We start from the raw sequence: 11,032 nt of genomic DNA, 5'->3' as shown, positions 1-11,032 counted from the left end.
ACCGTTGTGTCGACGGTCACACCACAGCTGCTGTAAGTCCATGGAGCCGTTTCATCCGCTCATGTGCTTGTGATCGTGTACTCGGCGCGTCAGATTCCCATCGGCATCAGCTGCAACGTTCCGACACTGATGACACTTGTGCCAGCGGGCAGCACTACAGTCGGTGAAGACCCAATCGTGGCCTCCCCTGCCCCCATGTCCACTGTCAGCTCGGCAACCTGCATCATTCGCCCATTGCGCAGCTGCCAGGCTCGTCCACTTGAGCCCGCGCACTTCACCCGACAGCTCTTCCCGGCCACTGACATGAACTTACTGGACCCTCATACTCTCCTTTCTTTCACCGAGGGCACATCTCGACGTTCCGTCTAGGCGGGGGGCCCTGTAGCACCCGGCGACGCTATAACGCGCTGGCGCTGAGATCGGCGTTCCCGCGCTAGAGGAAAATAAAGATGGACAGCGCGTGCTGGGCGCGCACCCCCGGCACGGGCAGTTCGGAACTTGAAGCCTCCCACGCTGGTCGTCTCTCTCTGGTGCTCCGCTGCGACCCCGCAAATCCCCAACAAATTCTTAGAGCCCTCTTTTGTAATCTTACTACGGGTTCAAGATATGTTGGGCACGTGTTGCCCCGAGATTCTATGCAGTAACTTAACTGTGTATAAAAGCCAAATATAGTAGACGGAGAATATTCAGAAAACAAAATACACAGTGTTTAGCTCCAGGGGAAAAAGTTTAAACTACAATGCGTGTAAATAGTGCATGTAAATAATCGGCCCTTACAACATGGTACAAGTTTTAAATACCTAGGTGTGCATTTTGATTCTTATATGCACTGGATAATCACACAAAACAAGTTTGTTAAAAACTTGCGTTTGGATGCCATATTCTCCTGAAAGCGGGAGAATGTTTTGAATTCTTAAGCTGGTTCGTAGTAAACCACTTTAGGACCCTGACAAGTTCTTCGTTTATTTTCCTGTGCAGTTCTTCAATTCATTCTCCTATAGATCCCAATGCCGTGTCATCAGCATACATTAATGCTTGAGGATATTTTAAGGTTGACGGAGAGTCATTCACATACAGCGAAAAAGAGATCGGCACTCCAGTCAGCTTGTAATAAAAACAGCGCAAGGACACAGGACGAGAACAGAGAGTAGACACACACGACGCTGACTTGTAACTACGTTTATTGGAAAAACACGCTGCTTTTCATAGCAGGGCGTCAAGAAAGCGCGCGCGTGCGCTTTGTCAAAAATACACTTATTGGGTAATAAAATGTCTCCTAAAGGCACTTAAATGTCTCCTAAAGCTGCCCCCACTTTGCCTACCTAATAAGGTAGGCAAAGTGGGGGCAGCTGTTCAAAGGAAGAGAGATGGAATGGGAAAGAAAACAGGGCGTTAAATTAACCATGCAAACAGGTTCGTCTCGTGTAAGGTTGCTGTCGTCTACCAGATTCATCTGTCCTGTGGCCGTACTTATATTGGCCAGACAGGTCGCTGCATTAATGTACGGCTTTTGGAGCACCAAAATTCTTTGGGAAAGTGTTCAACAAACTTGGCCAAGCATTGTCTCGAGTGTAAGTGCACCCCATTTTTCGTTGACACCGAAATCTTGTTCATACATAACGATCGTAGCACGAGGGAAGTAGCAGAGGCATTTCATATCTTGAGAAAAGGAAACAGATGTGTCAGCCAGCCTTCAGTAGCATTGTCCTCTAAGGAAATGAAGTTGCTAAACAGTGGATAGCACCGATAATCACCCGTGCCTTTAGGAGACATTTTATTACCCGATAAGTGTATTTTTGACAAAGCGCATGCGCGCGCTTTCTTGACGCCCTGCCATGAAAAGCAGCGTGTTTTTCCAGTAAACGTAGTTGCAAGTCAGCGCCGTGTGTGTCTACTCTCTGTTCTCGTCCTGTGTCCTTGCGCTGTTTTTATTACAAGATGCTTAACCAACTCGCCCAAACTGCCATTTTACTACACTCCAGTCAGCACGGCCTGCGGTTTCGACATCAAGTTATTCATTACAACTTGCTGTTTGCGGTTGGTGAGATAACTGGTGAATAATTCTGCTATTTGCCCTCTAAAACCGTAATTACGAAGTTTATCAAGTAGGATGGTGTGATTAACGGTATCGAACGCCTTCTTAATGTCTAAATACACAACTATAGCTATCTTGTTTTAAAATTTCTGTTAGGACCCCTCCGGTGTGAAGCCGTGCAGACTGGCGCTCATTATACTATATTTGCTTACGAATTTCCTGACATGTGAACACAGACATTTTTCAAAAATTGTGTTAATAATACTGAGGACCGAAATTGGCCCGTAATTACTTGGTACTGACTGCTCTCCCTCTTTATGAATAGGCACCATTTTAGCGACCTTCAGCTTTTCAGGAAATGTTGAGCTCTGAATCAGTGTTTAAACAGGTGTAATAAATGCACGGCTAATAAATCAATATTATCTTGAATTATTTTTACAGGGATTGTGTCGAGTCACTCCTGTGGATTCTCATACAGAAGCACTTTCCAAAAATAAACAGAGAGTGCCCATAAAAATGCAGTATTTAAACTGAAATTAAGCTGAAATCTCCTTTACAGTTAAACACGCCTTTCAATCCCAGTTATCTACAACCACACAGTTGGAAGGAATAACTTACGACATCGAAAATGCTGTTTATGTAACGGGTCAGTAAACTGCTATCTTTCTAAACCTTTCTAGGGCATTTGAATTACTTCCTTATCAATACTATAGGGATTTAAAACATCGTAATTATAGAAACTGACTGCCTTTTGAGGAACTGTAAACAATGTGTTCTTAATATGCATGAATGATATCCATTTATGAGCTGACCCTGGGGTACCAATAGGCATCCTTTGCGGATGACTGCTTAGTGTATACAAGATCCAAAATTCCATAGAAGTTTCCATACAAGATCAAAAGTTATATGAACGTTAAATGGATATCATCAATTCAAACTTCGTGCATTCATTGGGGAAAAAAACTTAATGTTGTCAGAAGAAGCATGAGAAAGTGCCACTGCACAACCTGAGCTGGGAACAACGCATAAATAACAAAACATAAAACTAAGGAGGCTCAGGGAAAGTTTCGCTTCCTCAGAAGAAGATTTTGCAATGCTTTTCCTGCTGTAAAACACTCGTGAGGCCAAGCCTAGAATCTAGAATAGACTGATATTTTTCGGAGACCTCACCAGAAATATTTATTAGGTAGGCAAATAAGAACAAAATTTAGAAACTATTCAAACATATCCAACCTACCTAGCTACCAAGTCTTACCTTGAGGCATCATCACCACAACCTGCCCACTGCATTGTGAGCAAACTGCGTGGCAGTTAATTAATTACTGGCAGACTCAGACTCATGCAACGCAAGTCTCACAAGGAGCAAATACTGTTTATGTTGTTCACAACTGTTACCTGAAAAGAAGGGCTTAACGGGAAAGTTGGTAACAGGTGCGAAAAATGGGACTAAAGCAGACAGCTTCACATGCACTGGAGAGGTTGCTTTGCCTCCAAGCACCTCCAAAGTAGGCAGGCAGCCTCTTTCGGTGACCTGTAGGTTAGGTTAGGTTAGGTTAGGTTAGGTTAGGTTAGGTTAGGTTAGGTTAGGTTAGGTTAGGTTAGGTTAGGTTAGGGTAGGTTAGGTTAGGTTAGGTTAGGGTAGGTTAGGTTAGGTTAGGTTAGGTTGGGTTAGCATATATGTTAGGTTAGGTTAGGTTAGGCTAGCTTAGGTTAGGTTAGGTTAGGTTAGGTTTGGTTAGGTTAGGTTAGGTTAGGTCAGGGTAGGTTAGGTCAGGTCAGGTCAGGTAAACTAGAACAGAAAACTGGGCAAGTTGGAACGGAACTGCTTCCCCCATTTGGACAGGACTAACGTCTTGTTCTGTCACCCAGATAGGACCTGCAGGGAGTTAGTTGAGGCGTTTTTGATAAGCCAGGAGACTGGAACATGTGTCGCCTCGCCTTCCATTAATCTGGTAGATAAAGAGATTCGAGCTCTGGGGGAATGTGTGGCGACAGGATGATTGCAGGGTCTTGTCATGTGCTAATATGCTGAATGGCTTTGTTGGGATGAGGCGGTTTTTGCAGTCCGCTACATGCGCGTACGGGTTTGTGAGGGCTATCGCGATGTGTCTGTGTTTTATCGTTGTGTTTGGTGCGTATATAAGTAACCCTTCTAGAAATAAAACTCAGTTGTTAGATTGCGCTCGTGTCGTCTCTTGTTTCTTTCTCTCGTCCTGTGTATCGCGCTGTATTAAGATGAATCAGGTCAGGTAGAGTATCCAGGAGATTTCCCTTGTCCAGTAGCATGCCTGAAGAACGTCACTGCAAAAGGTTGTACAAGGCCATCTTACTCTAAGAGCACTTGTTTCTGGGCTAGTTGGTTTTGCTTCATAATTAAGTAGTTTTAAGGCGTAAAAAACAGACAAGACACATAGGTAAGTGATAGGACGAAGCGCCATTTTTTTTGCTAATTCTTTTTACGTGACCCCACGAAGAAAGCACACGGCGGAAAAACACACTTACTTAAACGGGGACCAAGCCGTTCTTGTTGCAAAAGGCGACTATCCTTGCACGAAAGGTGTTGGCGACGACACATGTGATACAGTCATCAGTGAAACGCGGACATTACACACAAAAGGAAGCGCCCACAGTACTAGAAATATAGTCTAAGAGCACTTGCACTTCGTCCTGTGACCTATCTATGTGTCTTGTCTGTTTTTTGCGCCTGAAAACTATTTACTGATGAGTCATCTCACTCACAGGATCAAAAGGAAATGACTGATTTCTGTAAGTGCAGCAGCAGCACGAAAAAGTAGCCCCCCTTGTGAAATTTACTCACCTGAGCGACACATACAATCTGCATAACCCTTGTGGAGAACATTGCCCTGCAAACAAAAAGACACCCCACTGCAGCTGCTAGAATCCAGACGAAGCGTTTGTGCAGAAGTGATGCAGAATTTACCAACAAAGCAAGTCGTAATGACCACTCAACAAGAAAACCATCGGCTACTGCCTAATTTCAGTGTTTAGTAAATGGTGTGCCCTTTTTTATTTTCAAACTACTTCATTTCTTTTCAGGAACCTTGTACACAGCATGTAAGGCATGAATAGCTTAGCCACCATTAAAACCATTCCAGAGACCCTTTGATCATCCAATCGAGATGTGTGGGTGAGGTAGTAGTACTTTAGCTTAGCAGGCAAGCATTATTTGCCAGCAAGTATAATCTCTGGGTGCAATCTGCAAGGCACCCTCTAGTCAAGGTTCTAGTGAAGGTTAAATGTAGGCCTTTTTTTAGTATTTTTGCAGTATCTTGGTCTTGGTAGATGACATGCACCAACCAGCATGCCAGCATGATGCACTGTGACCTTTTTTTTATTTGAAAACAGAAATGAATACAAGCAAACTATGTACAATGGTACTGGACCCATAGCCAAAGCTAGTGTCGGGTCCAACACAATGATAAATTGCAAAATGCAGCAGGTGGAGAGAACACTTCTCACATAAATAACTTCAAAATATTAAAACCACAACATACATAGCTAATATATACATTTGTTATCATGCATACATTCTTTGTACGCAATAACCTGAAATATTAACAATTTTACAGTCATTTGGGTACAGAATTTACAGCTCAACCGGCGGAAACTTACAGATTCAGCAAAAATATTTTAAGAGATTGTGAAAAATTAATTTTTAATTTAACATCATTAGAGATGTTATTCCTTATTTGTGCACAGCTGAATTCAATCAACCTTTTCCTGTAGGTATTGTGGCATATTGGCGGGTAAAATGATTTCCACTTGCAGCTCTGTATCCCTTTTAGAAGTTATAAAGATACTGTGATGGCACGGGTCATTGAATTGCAGTATTTTATGAATTGTCTGTGCTGTTTTTAACGAGTAGATGTACAATCTGTAAAGATAAAATATGTGCCGGCTGAAATAGTGGCCTGCTGGGCCAAATGTAGTTTGAGTATGTGATAAATTGTAGCGCCCGGCGACGCTATAACGCGCTGGCACTGAGATCGGCGTTCCCGCGCTAGAGGAAAATGAAGATGGACAGCGCGTGCTGAGCGCGCACGCCCGGCACGGGCAGTTCGGAACTTGAAGCCTCCCACTCTGGTCGTCTCTCTCTGGTGCTCCGCTGCGACCCCGCAAATCCTCAATAGTGGTGACCCGGCGAACCGTGCCTTCTACCCAGCGGCGTCCTAGCATGGCGTACTGGCAGCACCCAAGTTTCGACCCGCCGCTCCCGGCGTTCCGCCCTGCAGGCATCGGCGGGTGGTTCGCCCAACTGGAGGCTGCGATGTACCTGAACGGCATCACCATCCAGCCGTTTAAACACGCAGTCCTTTGCGACATACTCCCGCCCGACCTCCTGCGTCGGCTCACCTACTCTGCCTTCGGCTGCAGGCCATACGATGAGCTTCGTGCGGCCGTCTTGGCGGACTTCGGCGCCTACTACGTTTCGCCGCCGCTCTACGACGCAGCGGACCCGTTTTCGCCGCCGCCAGCCTCTGGCCCTGCACCGGCCACGCTCGCTCCCACGCAGCCTTCATCAGAACCCGGCCCGCCTCAGCAGCCCCTCGCCGCCTCGCCGCCACTCCAGTCCAGCGCCTCCGGCCCGGCTTCTTTAGCACCGACCGCACCAGACGCTACCGCATCGCTTCCGGCAGCAGATCTTGCTACCCCGGTTTCGCTAGAAGCACTGTGCGACGACTCCACGGCCCGAAGTCCGCAGTCATTCCCTCAGCAGCTCGTTGAGGTGCCTGGCCCACCGCGGTTTGCCACGTCAGCGAACTCAGCGACAGATGCGCCTCGAGCCACCCTGTTCAGTGCCTCCGGCCATACCGCCTCCACTAAGGACTATACAGCATCTACGACACAGCCCGGTGTGCAACTTCTCTTATCTGCAATGGTGCCGCCCTCAGTCGAGCTCTTACTCGACGAGTGCCCCACTCCGCCAACGCCTGCACCCTACTGCGTAGCATCGCTGCCAGCCGAACGCTCACCTGCCGCCTCATCGCTCATTCCCCTAAAGTCGTCAGTCACTGACCTGAGCGATCGTGCTACAGGCGAATTGAGTTTGCTGCCACCGCAGCATATGCCACATACCAGCCCCACTACGTCTGCGGCCACACCGCCTGCCCAAGAGGCCCCACCCCAAGCCCTCATTACGGTCAAACGCTTCTCGGAGTCTGACCCTGGCAGCTCGACACTGCCGCAGCAAGCGTCTGCTTTGGTGCCTGACTTGAACCACCTTCGGCACCGAATGGTCGAGCTACCCACACCGAGTAGTGAGGCAGTTGTCCATCCAAAAGCTGTGTCTCTTTCTGTCAACCAGCCGTCTGACGTAGCAATCTCAGCTATACGGCTGCAGCCACCCACAGCCGACCATGCCCACCCGCGAATCAGCACTGGCCAGTCGCTCCGGACTGTCACTCCCGCGTTGCCCAAGCACCTGGAATTGAGCCCAGCAACTTCCTCCGCATCGTCCCAGCTGTCACCGTTGTGTCGACGGTCACACCACAGCTGCTGTAAGTCCATGGAGCCGTTTCATCCGCTGATGTGCTTGTGATCGTGTACTCGGCGCGTCAGATTCCCATCGGCATCAGCTGCAACGTTCCGACACTGATGACACTTGTGCCAGCGGGCAGCACTACAGTCGGTGAAGACCCAATCATGGCCTCCCCTGCCCCCATGTCCACTGTCAGCTCGGCAACCTGCATCATTCGCCCATTGCGCAGCTGCCAGGCTCGTCCACCTGAGCCCGCGCACTTCACCCGACAGCTCTTCCCGGCCACTGACATGAACTTACTGGACCCTCATACTCTCCTTTCTTTTACCGAGGGCACATCTCGACGTTCCGTCTAGGCGGGGGGCCCTGTAGCACCCGGCGACGCTATAACGCGCTGGCGCTGAGATCGGCGTTCCCGCGCTAGAGGAAAATAAAGATGGACAGCGCGTGCTGGGCGCGCACGCCCGGCACGGGCAGTTCGGAACTTGAAGCCTCCCACGCTGGTCGTCTCTCTCTGGTGCTCCGCTGCGACCCCGCAAATCCTCAACAAATTCTTAGAGCCCTCTTTTGTAATCTTACTACGGGTTCAAGATATGTTGGGCACGTGTTGCCCCAAGATTCTATGCAGTAACTTAACTGTGTATAAAAGCCAAATATAGTATACGGAGAATATTCAGAAAACAAAATACACAGTGTTCAGCTCCAGGGGAAAAAGTTTAAACTACAATGCCTGTAAATAGTGCATGTAAATAATCGGCCCTTACAACATGGTACAAGTTTTAAATACCTAGGTGTGCATTTTGATTCTTATATGCACTGGATAAATCACACAAAACAAGTTTGTTAAAAACTTGCGTTTGGATGCCACATTCTCCTGAAAGCGGGAGAATGTTTTGAATTCTTAAGCTGGTTGGTAGTAAACCACTTTAGGACCCTGACAAGTTCTTCGTTTATTTTCCTGTTTAGTTCTTCAATTCATTCTCCTATAGATACCAATGCCGTGTCATCAACATACATTAATGCTTGAGGATATTTTCAGGTTGACGGAGAGTCATTCACATACAGCGAAAAAGAGATCGGCACTCCAGTAGGCTTGTAATAAAAACAGCGCAAGGACACAGGACGAGAACATAGAGTAGACACACACGGCGCTGACTTGCAACTACGTTTATTGGAAAAACACGCTGCTTTTCATAGCAGGGCGTCAAGAAAGCTCGCGCATGCGCTTTGTCAAAAATACACTTATTGGGTAATAAAATGTCTCCTAAAGGCACTTAAATGTCTCCTAAAGCTGCCCCCACTTTGCCTACCTAATAAGGTAGGCAAAGTGGGGGCAGCTGTTCAAAGGAAGAGAGATGGAATGGGAAAGAAAACAGGGTGTTAAATTAACCATGCAAACAGGTTCGTCTCGTGTAAGGTTGCTGTGGTCTACCAGATTCATCTGTCCTGTGGCCGTACTTATATTGGCCAGACAGGTCGCTGCATTAATGTACGGCTTTTGGAGCACCAAAATTCTTTGGGAAAGTGTTCAACAAACTTGGCCAAGCATTGTCTCGAGTGTAAGTGCACCCCGTTTTTCGTTGACACCGAAATCTTGTTCATACATAACGATCGTAGCACGAGGGAAGTAGCAGAGGCATTTCATATCTTGAGAAAAGGAAACAGATGTGTCAGCCAGCCTTCAGTAAATGAAGTTGCTAAACAGTGGATAGCACCGATAATCACCCGTGCCTTTAGGAGACATTTTATTACCCAATAAGTGTATTTTTGACAAAGCGCATGCGCGCGCTTTCTTGACGCCCTGCCATGAAAAGCAGCGTGTTTTTCCAGTAAACGTAGTTGCAAGTCAGCGCCGTGTGTGTCTACTCTCTGTTCTCGTCCTGTGTCCTTGCGCTGTTTTTATTACAAGATGCTTAACCAACTCGCCCAAACTGCCATTTTACTACACTCCAGTCAGCACGGCCTGCGGTTTCGACATCAAGTTATTCATTACAACTTGCTGTTTGCGGTTGGTGAGATAACTGGTGAATAATTCTGCTATTTGCCCTCTAAAACCGTAATTACGAAGTTTATCAAGTAGGATGGTGTGATTAACGGTATCGAACGCCTTCTTAATGTCTAAATACACAACTATAGCTATCTTGTTTTAAAATTTCTGTTAGGACCCCTCCGGTGTGAAGCCGTGCAGACTGGCGCTCATTATACTATATTTGCTTACGAGTTTCCTGACATGTGAACACAGACATTTTTCAAAAATTGTGTTAATAATACTGAGGACCGAAATTGGCCCGTAATTACTTGGTACTGACTGCTCTCCCTCTTTATGAATAGGCACCATTTTAGCGACCTTCAGCTTTTCAGGAAATGTTGAGCTCTGAATCAGTGATTAAACAGGTTTAATAAATGCACGGCTAATAAATCAATATTATCTTGAATTATTTTTACAGGGATTGTGTCGAGTCACTCCTGTGGATTCTCCTACAGAAGCACTTTCCAAAAATAAACAGAGAGTGTCCATAAAAATGCAGTATTTAAACTGAAATTAAGCTGAAATCTCCTTTACAGTTAAACACGCCTTTCAATCCCAGTTATCTACAACCACAAAGTTGGAAGGAATAACTTACGACATCGAAAATGCTGTTTATGTAAAGGGTCAGTAAGGTGCTATCTTTCTAAACCTTTCTAAGGCATTACTTAAGGCATTACCTTTCTAAGGCATTAAGGAATTACTTCCTTATCAATACTATACATCAATACTATAATACATCGTAATTATAGAAACTGACTGCCTTTTGAGGAACTGTAAACAATGTGTTCTTAATATGCATGAATGATATCCATTTATGAGCTTACCCTGGGGTACCAATAGGCATCCTTTGCGGATGACTGCTTAGTGTATACAAGATCCAAAATTCCATACAAGTTTCCATACAAGATCAAAAGTTATATGGACGTTAAATGGATATCATCAATTCAAACTTCGTGGGGAAACTTAATGTTGTCAGAACAAGCATGAGAAAGTGCCACTGCACAACCTGAGCTGGGAACAACGCATAAATAACAAAACATAAAACTAAGGAGGCTCAGGGAAAGTTTCGCTTCCTCAGAAGAAGATTTTGCGATGCTTTTCCTGCTGTAAAACACTCGTGAGGCCAAGCCTAGAATCTAGAATAGACATATTTTTCGGAGACCTCACCAGAAATATTTATTAGGTAGGCAAATAAGAACAAAATTTAGAAACTATTCAAACATATCCAACCTACCTAGCTACCAAGTCTTACCTTCAGGCATCATCACCACAACCTGCCCACTGCATTGTGAGCAAACTGCGTGGCAGTTAATTAATTACTGGCAGACTCAGACTCATGCAACGCAAGTCTCACAAGAAGCAAATACTGTTTTTGTTGTTCACAACTGTTACCTGAAAAGAAGGTCTTAACGGGAAAGTTGGTAACAGGTGCGAAAAATGGGACTAAAGCTTCACATGCACTGGAGAG

Source organism: Amblyomma mixtum, chromosome 6, assembly GCF_055824585.1.
Source record: "Amblyomma mixtum isolate Tamu chromosome 6, ASM5582458v1, whole genome shotgun sequence".
NCBI lineage: Eukaryota > Metazoa > Arthropoda > Arachnida > Ixodida > Ixodidae > Amblyomma > Amblyomma mixtum.
This window is presented reverse-complemented; position numbering follows the sequence as displayed.